Raw genomic sequence first — 16,104 nt, forward strand, 5'->3', positions numbered from 1 at the left:
TGACCACAATCACAGAATGAGAATTTTGATGTTTTTTAAATTGGATATTGAGAAAGACCTCCTTGAGGGGTTATAAATGAAAGAAATAAAAGTCAAGCAGGAAATGATTTTTGTAGCAAATTTTCCAAGCAGAGTTGAACAATAATTACTAAGGCAATAAGATGATAATAAACTGGGAGCCCTAAAACAATACACAGAAGGCTTGTGTGACTAAAGCCTAGAAGTAAGAGGTACTATGAGAGAGGCAGACAAAAGCAGGTCATTAGGGTCACATAAAAACTTACAGGCCAGGCCCTGGCCGGTTGGCTCAGTGGTAGAGCATTGGCCTGGCATGCAGGAGTCCTGGGTTTGATCCCTGGCCAGGGCACACAGAAGAAGTGCCCATCTGCTTCTCCACCCCTCCCCCTCTCCTTTCTCTCTGTCTCTCTCTTCCCCTCCCACAGCCAGGGCTCCATAGGAGCAAGGTTGGCCCAGGCACTGAGGATGGCTCTGTGGCCTCTGCCTCATGCACTAGAATGGCTCTGGTTGCAACAGAGTGAAGCCCCAGATGGGCAGAGCATCGCCCCCTGGTGAGCATGCTGGGTGGATCCTGGTCGGGCGCATGTGGGAGTCTGTCTGACTGCCTCCCCATTTCCAACTTCAGAAAAATACAAAAAAAAAAAACCCAAAAAACTTACAGTCCATAGTAGATAGTTCAGTTGCTTTTTTGTTTGTTTGTTTGTTTGTTTGTTTTAATGTTATAAAAAGTTTTGGTGAAGAAGAGAGTTTCTGATTAGTTGTGGAGGACAAAATATTTCTTGCTAGACCTTTAAAGGTGGGTTGGCCTTAATTTTTACAGTCTGAGCTGAGTTCAGAAGTATTCTTGTTATAGATAAGGGATCATAGATGATAAAATGTAGCTGGGCTGGGGAGAGGGATGTGCAGGAATGAAATTCCAGAATTGTCAGAAATGTAAACTCTAATGCAGGACGAAGAGACTTTTGAGGAGCATCTTTCCCTCCAAACACCACTGGGATGATAACTCAGAGGAGCTCTCTCAAGGAGAGTGTGTTCTAGGCAACAGATTGGCAGCAGCTGTGAGCTGTGGGGCCACTGTATGTGTATGGACTCTGGCTCAGCCTCAAACATGCCCATTAGGGAGAGTGGGCCAGAAGCCAAGTTCAGGGCAAGCTACCCAACAGGAACTAGAGACCAATAACCCAGGGACAGGTGACTAACAGCACAAAGATGTCAATGGCTTGATTCTAAAGTGTTCTTGTTAGAGATTTTCAGAGTTAACACTTTGAGACCAATGGAAACAAAGATAATGACCTTGAACTCTTTATACCAACTCCCTCTTTGTTACATTGTTGCAATCATTTTTAAACATTGGCGTGTGTAAAGCATTGTTCTCAGAGTTTTTGCATTCATTTCCTCATCCAATCTTCTTAACAATGCTATGAGACAGATGATCTTATTTTCAGCATTTTATTTTATTTATTTTTGAAAGGGCACTGGAACCTAGAGATGTTCCGTTGCTTGTCCGTGGAATCTGAAACTTCAGCAGTCTGCCTCAAGTATAATCTCTTAAGCACCATAAAATACTCAGATCAAACAATCAATCCCATATGTTGCTCATTTGTTAGAAGCAACTGTCAAAGATGAAATCATTTGCCAAAGATCATTATCTAACCAATGTCTGTTTGAGATACAATTGGTAATAAATTATTAGCATTGGAACACCTGCTAATACCAGTTATTTTTCTGAACACTTTATATGAGTTCTCTTACTTAATCTTCACAAGAACCTATGAGAAATGTCTTATTAGTTGTCTCGCTTTATAGATGAGAAGACTGAAGGCTGAGATCTTAAGTAACTCTTCCAAAACAAAACAGAACCAGCAAGTGGTGGAACTGAGATTGTAACTCAGCAGTCAAATGCACAGGCCTTCACTCCAGCACTAAACCATAGAACCTAGCTCTCTTCCAACAACAAAGAACTGTTTTAGAAACCTTTTAGTCTTTGTTTGTAATTTAAATTGTACATTATTTAAAGAATTTTACAAACAAGACTATCTGGTACTGTTTTAAACCAGGCAATCCCTTGAAACCCCTCTGTTATTTTGTTTCGGTTAGCATAGAAGTTTTCTTTAAAACATATAATAAGTTCATTTATCAATTTATTTCACATGATACCTTAATGTCCAAGTAAGTATATGAAAAGAGGTCTTGGTGTGTTGATTCTGCAATCTCCTGCTAATATATAGGATAGTTTATAAGTTCAGATATTTCAAAGTTTCTTTGGATAAAAAAAATGTCTAGCCTGTCTGCAGTCCTCACCTCCAGATCTTCTAATCAGACACAGGAGGAATCAGCAGAGATCTGGAATTCTGGGAGGCACTGTTTTGGACTCTGTGTGTGTATCTGAGTTCCAGAGACATGATAGGAATGACACGTTGCTGCTCTCTATGTGTTAGCACACTTCCCATGGCACCAGTTTGATGTAAGAGACTGGCCAATCTGTTGGTGACCCAATCTTTTAGAAAGTGTATATTCTCAAGAAAATTGAAGTTTTTAAAAGCCATCTAGACAACAATGAAAGAAAGCCAGTGTTTAGCATCAGAAGTTGTATATTTGAGTCCAGTTTACCATTTGCAAGCTTTTTGGCCTTGGGAAAGTCACTATAATAGCTCTGAGACTAGGGATCTTCATTACACAGGAGGAATCATAACCTGGTGACCCTGGTTACCAGGCAGGTTGCATATTCATATCAACAGAAACACTTGTGCATGGGTGGTTTATACACTGTACATGCTCTGACAGCAGAGGGAGATGTTCCTAATAGAGTCATAGAACAGCTGGTAAAGAGTTGACTGCTTACTGGATGAGGGACAGTGTATCTCTTTTCTATACTCAGGTATACTCAGGTCTTTTTTTTTTTTTTTTGTATTTTTTTGAAGTGAGAAGCAGGGAGGCAGAGAGATAGACTCCCACATGAGCCCATCTGGGATCCACCTGACATGCCCACAAGGGGGCGATGCTCTGCCCATCTGAGGCATTGCTCCTTTGCAATTGGAGCCATTCTAGCACCTAAGGTGGAGGCCATGGGGCCATCCTCAGCACCCAGGCCAACTTTGCTTCAATGGAGCCTTGGCTGTGAGAGGGGAAGAGAGAGATCGAGAGAAAGGAGAGGGGGAAGGGTGGAGAAACAGGTTGGTGCTTCTCCTGTGTGCCCTGGCTGGGAGTGGAATCCAGGATATCCACACACAGGGCCAACACTCTACCACTGAGCCAACTGGCCAGGGCCTTTACTCAAGTCTTTTGACAATGACAGTGAGCTAAAGCAAAACTGATTCAAGGCCATTCTGGAGCTGGAAGAAAATGAGGTCAATGAAAGTAAGACATTTATGCCTGAGGTAGCTGCTCAAGATAGGAACTAAAAATTCTGAGTTTTAAGCACTAATTCAATCTGTACAGATACATTTTAGTGAGAAACTTTGCAGACCCAGGAGCAACTACCTTTCAAATCTTTAATACTAAATAATAATTATACAATAATAGCATTCCATGTATCAGTCAATCACGTTTGCAAACAAAATGCTCTAAGACACATAGGCTACTAAACTTATTTATTCTCAATTTCCTAACTGTGAATCGACTGGGAACTGATTCATCGAAGCTGGGCTCAGGTAGGCAGCTCAGCCTTAGGCTGCAGGCCCACTTGACCTTGGCTTCTCATTGTGGTTTGGGCTCATGTGTGTTCATTCTGGAGCCCAGGCAGGGAGCAGCAGGTACCTGGGGACAAGGCCTGTTCAGGGCAATGGCAGAAGTTCAAGAGAGTACGTGTGTGATCATATTTCAAGCCTCTGATCTAATCTACGTAGGACCTGTTCACTAGGCACTTATCATGTATTAAGCAACCGTGTCCTAAGAGTTTTACCTACATTCTTTCATATGATCTTCACAACCATCCTGTGAAGCAAGGCCCATTTTAATCCTTATTTTAAAAACAATAAAATGGAAGCCCTGGCCCGTTGGCTTAGTGGTAGAGCGTCGGCCTGGCGTGCAGGAGTCCCGGGTTCAATTCCTGGCCAGGCACACAGGAGAAGCACCCATCTGCTCTCCACCCCTCCCTGTCTCCTTCCTCTCTGTCTCTCTCTTCCCCTCCCACAGCCAAGGCTCTATTGGAGCAAAGTTGGCCCGGGCACTGAGGATGGCTCTGTGGCCTCTGCCTCAGGCGCTAGAATGGCTCTGGTTGCAACAGACGCCCCAGATGGGCAGAGTATTGCCCCCTGGTGGGCATGCCGGGTGGATCCTGGTCCAGTGCATGTGGGAGTCTGTCTGACTGCCTCCCCGTTTCCAGCTTCAGAAAAATAAAAAAACAAAACAAAACAAAAAACAATAAAATGGGGATAAAGAGAAAGTGAGAAACTTTCTCAATATCCTGCAGTGAGTAAATGGCAGAGGCAGGATTTCAGAACAGACAGGAGGACATCTGGGACAATAAACTTGCCAGTACATTCTACCAGCTGTTGACATAGGACCTAGTCCATCAGCAATGCAATAAAAATAAGGCCAGTTTCAAAGTGTTGTATATATCTTGGTTCTCATACCAGGATACTTAAAATATATAAGAATTTTGTTTTATTTACATCATGAAATATTTGCTATGCAAAAAATACATGTAGTATTCATTCTACTATATGATGCCTAATAAAATGAACACATAGGAATCTGCCACTCAAGAACGCAAATATTACCAGTATTTTCGCATGCTCCTTCTCTGTACTCACCTTTCTGTAGCCCCCCAAAATGTAATCACTATCTTGAATTTTATATTTCTCATTCTCCTGCTTTTTAAAGTATAGATAATCATATTTGTCTGTATCAGATAGTTTTGCTTGGTTGAACCCTCAACTGTGCTGTTATAGAAATGTATTGTTAATTCATTTTTCACTGTTATATAATAGTGTATTTGGTAAATATATCTACAATATCAATTATCCTACCAACAGTGATTCAGCTGCCTCTAATGTTGCTATTAAAAATAATGTTTGTATGAACAATCTCATGAGTAATGTATGAGAGTTCCTGTTATGCTATATCCTTGCCAATGCTTGGTATTGTCAGACCCATAATTTAGGGGAAGCAAAGTAATATTTTATTGTGATATTAATTTGTATTTCTCTGTTTACTAAGAAGGTCTAACAGATTTTCATTAGGCAACCTACCAAATAATATTCTCCTCTGTGAACTAGTCATTCATGATCCTGGCCAATTTTCTTATTGGGATCATTGTATTTCTTATTGATTTAAATCAGTTGTTTATGTCTTATATATAGTATATTTACATAAACATTGTCCACTATATTTATTTATATGTATTACTAATGTCTTTTCTCGGTCTGTGTTCTGTCTTTTCATTCTTTGACCAATCTTTTCCCTCATGGTTGTACCAAGTTTAATAGTGCCCCCCAAAATTTATGACCATTCAGAACCTGTGTACGGCCTTGTTCGGTAATAAGGTCTTTGCAGATATAGTCTGGTTAAGCTGAGGTCACACTGGCTTAGAGTGAGCCCTAAATCTAATCGCTGTCGGGTGAATAAGAGAGAAGCGTAGACCCTGAGAAAGAGGACACACAGGACGAAGGCCTGCTAACAAGAAGCACAGATATTGGGATGGTGCCACTACAAGCTGAAGAACCACAAGAGCTAGAGGGAGTGAAGGCATGATTCTTTCTTAGAGCATTCCAAAAGCAGTGGACTGGCAAAAACTATGATTTCTGACTTCTGGCCTTCAAACTGTGACAAATCAATTTCTGTATTGTTAGCCACCCAGATTATAGTAATTTGGTACAGCAACCACAAGAAACTAAAATTGTGGTAAACAATTTTTGTCTTATAAAAATTTTATTTTATTTTATTTGTTTATTGATTTTAATTTATTGTGTTTACATAGATTCTAGGGTTGCCCTGAATGCATCCCTCCTCCCCCGTATTCCCCTTAACATTTCTCTTGCCCCCCTCCCCATACTGTCCTCCCCCCTTCCCTTCAGGTTTATCTCATCCTATCATCCCCTTTCCTTCCTCTTTTCCTCTGGTCCCTTTGATCCCTCTTCTGTCTCAATTCTGTTCCTCAGTTCACATTGTTCATTGGATTCCTCAAATGAGTAAGGTCATATGATATATTTTTTATCTGCTTGGCTTATTTCACTTAACATAGTAGTTTCCAGGTCCATCCATGTTGTTGCAAAAGGTAAAATTTCCTTCTTTTTCATGACCCCATAGTATTCCATTGTATATATGTACCAGTGCTTTTTAATCCACTCGTCCACTGATGGACACTTGAGCTGTTTCTAGACCTTCGCTATTGTGAACAATGCTGCCATAAACATGGGGGTGCATTTCTCCTTTTGAAACAGTAATATGGTGTTCTTGGGATATATTCCTAAAAGTGGGATGGCTAGGTCAAAAGGCAGTTCGATTTTTAATTTTTTGAGGAATCTCCATACTGTTTTCCACAGTGGCTGCACCAGTCTGCATTCCCACCAGCAGTGCAGGAGGGTTCCCTTTTCTCCACATCCTCGCCAGCACTTATTCTGTGTTGTTTTGTTGATGAGCGCCATTCTGACTGGTGTGACGTGATATCTCATTGTGGTTTTTTAATCTTATTTTTATTAATTTCAATGCAGTGACATTGATAAATCAGGGTACAAATGATCTGAGAAAATATCTCCAGATTATTTGCACATTTGATTATGTTGCATACCAATCACCCAAAGTCAAATTGTCTTCCTTCACCTTCTATCTGGTTTTCCTTGTGCCCCTTCCCTCCCCCCACCAATTCTTTCTCCTTCCTCGCCCCCTCCCCACACCTCACCCCACTCCCCATTACCATCACATTCTTGTCCATGTCTCTGAGTCTCATTTTTATGTCCCATCTATGTACGGAATTATATTGTTCTTAGTTTTCTCTAATTTACTTATTTCACTCTGTATAATGTTATCAAGGTCCATTCATGTTATTGTAAATGATCCTATGTCATCATTTCTTATGGCTGAGTAGTATTTCATAGTATATATGTACCAGAGCTTTTTAATCCACTTGTCCACTGACGGACACTTGGGCTGTTTCCAGATCTTCGCTATTGTGAACAATGCTGCCATAAACATGGGGGTGAATTTCTTCTCTTGGAGCAGTTCTATGGTGTTCTTAGGGTATATTCCTAAAAGTGGGAAAGCTGGCTCAAAAGGCAGATCACAGTAGAGCGTCAGCCTAGCGTGCGGAGGACCCGGGTTCGATTCCCGGCCAGGGCACACAGGAGAAGCGCCCATTTGCTTCTCCACCCCTCCGCCGCACCTTCCTCTCTGTCTCTCTCTTCCACTCCCGCAGCCAAGGCTCCATTGGAGCAAAGATGGCCCGGGCGCTGGGGATGGCTCTGTGGCCTCTGCCTCAGGCACTAGAATGGCTCTGGTCACAACATGGCGATGCCCAGGATGGGCAGAGCATTGCCCCCTGGTGGGCAGAGCATAGCCCCATGGTGGGCGTGCCGGGTGGATCCCGGTCAGGTGCATGCTGGAGTTTGTCTGACTGTCTCTCCCTGTTCCCAGCTTCAGAAAAATGCAAAAAAAAAAAAAAAAAAAAAGGCAGATCAATTTTCAATTTTTTGAGGAATCTCCATACTGTTTTCCACAGGTTGCACCAGTCTGCATTCCCACCAGCAGTGCAGGAGGGATCCCTTTTCTCCACATCCTCACCAGCACTTATTCTGTGTTGTTTTGTTGATGAGCACCATTCTGACCGGTCTGAGGTGATATCTCCTTGTGGTTTTAATTTGCATTTCTCTAATGATTAGTGATGTTGAACATTTATTCATATGCCTATTGGCCATCATATGCCTATTGGCCTATATGTCCTCTTTGGAGAAGTGTCTATTCATTTCTTTCGCCCATTTTTTTTTTTTTTTGTATTTTTCTGAAGCTGGAAACGGGAGAGACAGTCAGACAGACTCCCACATGCGCCCGACTGGGATCCACCCAGCACACCCACCAGGGGGTGACGCTCTGCCCACCAGGGGGCGATGCTCTGCCCCTCCGGGGCATCGTTCTGTTGCGACCAGAGCCACTCCAGCACCTGGAGCAGAGGCCAAGGAGCCATCCCCAGGGCCCGGGCCATCTTTGCTCCAATGGAGCCTCGCTGCGGGAGGGAAAGAGAGAGACAGAGAAAAAGGAGAGGGGGAGGGGTGGAGAAGCAGATAGGCGCTTCTCCTGTGTGCCCTGGTCGGGAATCGAACCTGGGACTTCTGCACACCAGGCCGACGCTCTACCACTGAGCCAACGGGCCAGGGCCTCTTTCGCCCATTTTTTGTTTGGATTGTTTGTTTTCTGGTGTTGAGATTTATAAGTTCTTTATAAATTTTGGTTATTAACCCCTTATCAGACGTATTGTATTGTCAAATATGTTCTCCCATTGTGTAGTTTGTCTTTTTATTCTGTTCTTATTATCTTTGGCTGTGCAAAAGTTTTTTAGTGTAATATAATCCTGTTTGTTTATCCTGTCTTTTATTTCACTTGCCTTGGAGATAAATCAGCAAATATATTGCTGCGAGAGATGTCGGAGACCTTACTGCCTATGGGTTCTTCTAAGATGCTTATGGTTTCACGGCTTACATTTAAGTCTTTTATCCATTTTGAGTTTATTTTTGAGAATGGTGTAAGTTGGTGGTCTAGTTTCATTTTTTTGCAGGTAGCTGTCCAATTTTCCCAACACCATTTATTATACAGGCTGTCTTTACTCCATTGTATGCCCTTACCTCCTTTGTCAAATATCAGTTGTCCATAGAGCTGTGGGTTTATTTCTGGGTTGTCTGTTCTGTTCCATTGATCTATATGCCTGTTCTTATGCTAGTACCAGGCTGTTTTGAGTACAAGGGCCTTGTAGTATAACTTGATATAAGGAAGTGTGATACCTCCCTCTTTATTCTACTTTTTTAAGGTTGCTGAGGCTATTTGTGTTCTTTTTTAGTTCCATATAAATTTTTGGAATATGTGATCTATATCTTTAGTCTCCTTGGTTAAATTTACTCCTAGGTACTTTATTTTTTTGGTTGTAATAGTGAAGGGGATTGTTTCTTTAATTTTTTTTCCTCACTGTTCATTGCTGGTTTATAAAAATGCCTCTGATTTCTGAATATTAATTTTATATCCTGCCACTTTGCTGAATTCGTTTATCAGGTCCAGTACTTTTTTGACTGAGACTTTAGGGTTTTCTATATACAATATCATATTATCTGCAAATAATGATACTTTTATTTCTTCTTTCCAACTTGAATGCCTTTTGTTTCTTTTTCTTGTCTTATTGCTGTGGCTAGGACTTCCAGGATTATGTTAAATAAGAGTGGTGAAAAAGTGCACCCCTGCCTTGTTCCTGATCTTAAGAGGATTGCTTTTAATTTTTATCCATTGAGTATGATGTTGCCTGTGGGTTTGTCAGAGATGTCTTATATCATGTTGAGGTATGTTCCCTGTATTCCCACTTTGTTGAGAGTTTTGATCATGAATGGGTGCTGGATTTTATCAAATACTTTTTCTGCATCTATTGAAATTATCATGTGGTTTTTCTCCTTCTTTGTGTTTATGTGATGAATCACATTGATTAATTTGTAACTATTGTACCAGCCTTGCCTGCCCAGAATAAATTCCACTTGATCATGATGTATGATTTTTTTTATATATTGCTAAATCTGGTTTGCTAATATTTTGTTGAGGATTTTAGCATCTATATTCATCAGGGATATAGGCCTATAATTTTCTTTCTTTGTGTTGTCTTTTTAAAAAAAATAATTTTATTTATTTAATAGGGTGACATCAATAAATCAGGATACATATATTCAAAGATAACATGTCCAGGTTATCTTGTCATTCAATTATGTTGCATACCCACCACCCAAAATCAGATTGTCCTCTGTCACCTTCTATCTAGTTTTCTTTGTGCCCCTTCCCCTCCCCCTTTTCCTCTCCCTCTCCCCCCTCCCCCCATAACCACCACATTCTTATCAATATCTCTTAGTCTCACTTTTATGTCCCACCTACATATGGAATAATGCAGTTTCTGTTTTTTTTTCTGATTTACTTATTTCACTTCGTATAATGTTATCTTTGCCTGGTTTTGGAATCAGAATTATGCTTTCCTCATAAAAGGAGTTTGGAAGTCTTCCTTCCTCTTGAATTTTTTGAAATAGCTTGAGAAGGATAGCAGTTAGTTCTTCTTTGAATATTTGGTATTTTTACTTGTGAAGCCATCAAGCCCAGAACTTTTTTTTGTTGGGAGTTTTTTGATAACTGTTTCTATCTCATTTGGTGTAATCAGTCTTTTTAGGTTTTCTGATTCTTCCAGATTGATTTTTGGAAGATTGTATGTTTCAAGGAATTTGTTCATTTCATATAGGTTGTCTAGTTTTTTGGCATACAGTTCTTCATAGTATTTTCTTACAATATTTTGTATTTCTGTTGTGTCAGTTGTTATTTCTCCACTCTCATTTCTAATTTTATTTATTTGAGTCCTCTCTCTTTTTTTCTTGGTGAGTCTAGCTAAAGGTTCATTGATCTTTTTTACCTTTTCAAAAAACCAGCTTCTAGTTTCATTGATCCTCTGTACTGCTTCTTTAGCCTCTATGTCATTTATTTCTGCTCTGATCTTTATTATTTCCTTCCTCCTACTACATTTGGGCTTTACTTGCTGTTATTTTTTCTAGTTCTCTTAGGTGCAGGATTAAGTTGTTTATTTGAAGTTTTTCTAGCTTCTTAAAATGTGCCTGTAGTGCTATGAACTTTCCTCTCAGGAGTGCTTTTGCAGTGTCCCATAAATTTTGAGTTGTTGTATGCTCATTTTTATTCATTTCTAGGAATTTTTTAATTTCTTCCTTGATATCATTCTTAATTCATTTGTTATTTAACGACCTGCTATTTAGTTTCCATGTATTTGAGATTTTTTGAGTTTTTCTGTTGTGGTTAATTTCTAGTTTCATGCCGTTGTGATCAGAGAAAGTGCTTGATATGGTTTCAATCTTCTTAAATTTGTTGAGACCACTTTTCTGCCCTAACATGTGGTCTATCCTAGAGAATGTACCATGAGCACTTGAAAGGAATGTATATGCTGCTGTTTTAGGGTAAAAGGTTCTGAAAATATCTATTATATCAAGTTGATCTAGTGTATCCTTTAAGTCGGCTGTTTCTTTGTTAATTTTCTTTCTTGAGGATCTATCTAGTGATGTTAGTAGAGTATTGAAATTTCATACTATTATAATATTGTTGTTGATCTCGCCCTTTATATCCATCAAAGTCTGCTTTATATATTTAGGTGCTCCTATATTAGGTGTGTAGATATTTATAATCTTCCTGTTGGATTGCTCCCTTTATTACTATTTAGTGGCCTTCTTTATCTCTTACTATATCCTTGTTGTAAAGTCCATTTTGTCTGATATATATATTGCTACCCCAACTTTTATTTCATTTCCATTTGCACGAAATTTTTTTTCCATCCTTTTAACCTTCTGTCTATGTTCATCTTTTGATTTAAGGTGTGTCTCTTGTAGATAGCAGCTATATGGGTCTTGTTTATTTATTTATGTGGCTACCCTATTATTCGCTTTGATTGGATCATTAAACCATTTACATTTAAGGTTATTATTGACATGTATTTGTTTATTGCCATTTTATTCTTTAGAGCTATATTCCTCTTTTTCTATATTCTATTCTCACTTTGATCTGTATACAACAGGCCCCTTAACATTTTCTACAGCATTGGTTTGGTTGTAATGAATTCCTTGAGTGTTTTTTTTTTTTGTCTGGGAAGCTTTTTATTTCTCCTTCAATTTTAAATGATAGCCTTGCTGCACAAAGTAGTCTCGGTTGTAGGTTCTTGTTCTGCATTTCTTTGAATATTTCTTGCCATTCCCTTCTGGCTTCAAGTGTTTCTGTTGAGAAGTCTGATGTCATCCTTATGGGGGCTCCTTTGTAGATGATAGCCTTTTTGTCTCTAGCAGCTTTTAATATTTTTTTATCACTTAGCTTTGATATTTTAATTATGATGTGTCTTGGTGTAGGTTTCTTTGGGTTTCTCTTTAATGGTGTCCTCTGTGCTTCTTGAACTTGTGAGAGTTTCTCCTGCATTAATTTAGGGAAGTTTTCTGCTATGATATGATTGAACAAAGTCTCTATCCCTTGTTCTTTCTCTTCTTCTTCAGGAACCCCTATGATGTGGATGTTATTTCTCTTCATGTTGTCAAGGAGCACTCTAAGAGTTTCCTCAGACTTTTTGAGTCTCTTTTCTTTTTTCTTCTCTGCTTTCATGCCTTCATTCCACTTGTCCTCCAACTCGCTGATTTGATCCTCAGCTTCATCCATCCTGTTTTTAATTCTTTCTATTGTGGTCTTCATTTCTGATATTGTATTTGTCATCTCCGACTGCTTCTCTTTTAATATTTCAATATCCTTTTTAATACTTGCTATTTCTTTATTTAGGTGTTCATAATGACCATCCATTATTGTTCTAAGATCCCTAAGCATCCTTACAATTATTATTTTGAACTCCACATTCAGAAGTTTGGTTATTTCCATATCACTCAGTTCATTTCCTGGAGGTTTCTCTTGAGGTTTCATTTGGATTGCACTTCTCTGTCTTCTCATTATGTCTGTGTGTTTGGGTGTATTTTTTGTAGAGCTGGTTGAGTCTAGGCTTGGTGTTGTCTGACTCCAGTTTTCAATTGTGTTATTTCTAGGTCTTCTTGGGTCGGCATCGGCTATTATTTGTAATTCAGTTTTGGGTTTGGGCAGCTTTGAAGTCTTGATTTGTTTCTATTCTTAACAGCTTATAGTCTTGTTTACTGATCTCAGCAGGGGGTTTATTTGAAACTCTATCCAGGAATGCAGTGGGTGTAACCTGTGGTTCTGAAGGCCTCTTCTGCCAGTTACTTTGTCTGGGGGCAGGGTGCTTTCTCAGCTTCAGTAGGGGGAGGTACATCTCAGATCTCCATGGAGACCTGAGTACTGCCCCTCCTCCCCACTTCTTGTTTTTAGCTGTGTCTTCTTGCACTGATTGGAGCTGGAGAGATGTCTTGAGATCTGTGACCTGGAAACACTTTGTCTTTTGTTTTGTGGAAGGATCTGCCCCTCCCACAGCTATAGCCACCTCCAGCACTGGATGAGTCAGCTTAAGTCATCCCTTGCATTCCTCTGCCCCTCACCATCTGTCTTCTCTCTCCCCTTTCTTTATGGAAGACAAGCTGGCCTTTTCAATGCACCTTGTTCCCTGGTTGCTAGGCAAGTGGCTGTGAGCAGTATTTTCTGCTCTTTTCCTTGGATTGAGAGCCTTTCTGGGCTCTCATCCTCACAGCCCCCCCCCCTCTGTTCCTTTAAGCAGGGGAGATTCAGGCAAGGTTTGTTCTGGCTTCTTCTTTGCTCTTTGGTTTTTGAGACCTGTTCTTGTAGTCCAGAGTTGGTTTTTCACGCTGATTGTTCATAAATTAGTTTGTAATCAAGTTCGGTGGTGTGATCTAGGAGTCTGTGCATCTGCCTACTCCAGTGCCATCTTCAGGTCCTCTCAATGTGGTTTTAATTTGCATTTCTCTAGTGATTAGTGATGTTGAGCATTTTTTCATATGCCTATTGGCAATCTGTATGTCCTCTTTGGAGAAGTGTCTATTCATTTCTTTTGCCCATTTTTGATTGGATTGTTTATCTTCTTTGTGTTGAGTTTTACAAGTTATTTATAAATTTTGGTTATTAACCCCTTATCAGACGTATTGTTGAATATGTTCTCCCATTGTGTAGTTTGTCTTTTTATTCTGTTCTTATTGTCTTTAGCTGTGCAAAAGCTTTTTAGTTTGATATAGTCCCATTTGTTTATCCTGTCTTTTATTTCACTTGCCGCCCATGGAGATAAATCCGCAAATATTTTGCTGCTGGAGATGTGGGAGAGCTTACTGCCTATGTTTTCTTCTAAGATATTTTTGGTTTCATGGCTTACATTTAAGTCCTTTATCCATTTTTAGTTTATTTTTGTAAATGGTGTAAGTTGGTGTTCTAGTTTCATTTTCTTGCAGGTAGCTGTCCAATTTTCCCAACATCATTTATTAAAAAGGTTTTCTTTACTCCATTGTATGCTCTTACCTCCTTTGTCAAATATCAGTTGTCCATAAAGGTGTGTGTTTGTTTCTGGGTTCTCTGTTCTGTTCCATTGATCTATATGCCTGTTCTTAAGCCAGTATCAAGCTGTTTTGAGTACCATGGACTTTTAGTAGAGCTTGATTTCAGGAAGTGTGATACCTCCCACTTTATTCTTCCTTTTCAAGATTGCTAAGGCTATTTGTGTTCTTTATTGGTTCCATATAAATTTTTTGGAATACAGTTGTACCTTGAGATATAAATTTAATTCATTCTGTTACCAAGCTCATAAGTCAGTCAACTCATATATCAAACTGCTGATACTGGACCTATGAGCCAAAATGCTAACTAGCGGCTGCTTTCTGAATCATGACTTGTATCTCAGAATTTCACTCGGATCTCAAACAAAATATGTACTAAGTCACAGCTCGTATCTTAAAAAAATTGTATGTTGGTCTGTTCATATCTCAAGGTACCACTGTATGTGTTCTATATCTTTGAAGTATGTCATTGGTATTTTAACTGGTATTGCATTGAATTTATAAATTGCTTTGGTAATATAGACATTTTAATGATGTTTATTCATCCTATCCATGAACACGGTATATATGCTTCCACTTGTTTGTATCTTCCTTGATTTTTTTTAATCAATATTTTATAATTTTCCAAGTACAAGTCTTTAATCTCCTTGGTTAAATTTACTTCTAGGTACTTTATTTTTTTGGCACAATAGTGAAGGGAATTGTTTCTTTAATTTTTCTTTCTGATAGTTTATTGTTGGTGTATAAGTACTAACTCCAATCCTTCTCAAGCTATTTCAAAAAAAAATCAAGTGGAAGGAAGACTTCCAAGCTCCTTTTATGAGGCGGGTATTATTCTGATTCCAAAACAAGGAAAGACAACACAAAAAAAGAAAATTATACACCAATATCCCTGATGAATTTAGATGCTAAAATCCTCAACAACATATTAGCAAAGAGAGATGACGTCAGAGTAATGGTGTGGTAGGAAGCGATACCAATAAATCTCCCCCAAAACTCAACAAATCTTCAACCAGAAACAGAAAAACCTATCCTTGGAGCCTCCAGATGTTTCGCAATACACATGAAGGTATGGTTCAGCAAAAAATTAGCTAAATATATAATCAAACCCCGAAGGAAATAGGGAGTAAGAAATTCTCCACCTTCCTCACTAACCTAAACAGGGATGCTTTCACTGGGAACTGAGTATAGAAACTAAGGCAAGCAAAGGGGGTGAATAGATCCAGGCCGTGGCACAAACGGCCAAACCAGGCTGTGGCACGGAGATCCAAGCCAAGGAAACACTGTGCCTGTGGCAACCCAGTCATTATAAGCTAACACTTGCACCAAACCCAGACAAAGAAAGACAAGTGGGCCAGCCATTTTCCCTGATCTCCTGGTCAGTGCACACAAATAGTGGGCGAGAGATTCCTCTGAGTGCCTCAGCAGTGGGCGCTTGTGTTACTCCACAGAGAGGCAGAGTCAGGAGCCTTTGTGTGGGCTGAAAGCGGAATCTCCAGGCCACCCCAGCACCTTGAAAAAGCTGCTTACGGGGAGGGAGTGAGAGCTAATTCCAATGCTGGAACTTTTCTGTGCGGGTGGGCATTTCAGTGAGAGGGTGAGGAGGCCAGCCTGATATCCTGGTCTGCACACACAGAGAGTGAGCAAGAGATTCCTCCCAGACCTCAGGAGTGGGCAACTGTGTTATCCCACAGAGGGGCAGAGTCAGAGGCCTTTGTGTGGGCCAAAAGCAGAATCTCAGGCCACCCCAGCACCCTGAAAAAGCCGTGCACAGGGAGGCAGCGAGAGCCAATTCCAATGCTGGAACTTTTCTGTGCGGGCGGGGGTTTTACTCAGAGGGTGAGACTGCCGGCCTGATATCCTGGTCTGCGCACAGATAGTGAGCGAGAGTTTCCTCCAAGCATGCCAGGGGTGGGCATCC

Source organism: Saccopteryx bilineata, chromosome 10, assembly GCF_036850765.1.
Source record: "Saccopteryx bilineata isolate mSacBil1 chromosome 10, mSacBil1_pri_phased_curated, whole genome shotgun sequence".
Lineage (NCBI taxonomy): Eukaryota > Metazoa > Chordata > Mammalia > Chiroptera > Emballonuridae > Saccopteryx > Saccopteryx bilineata.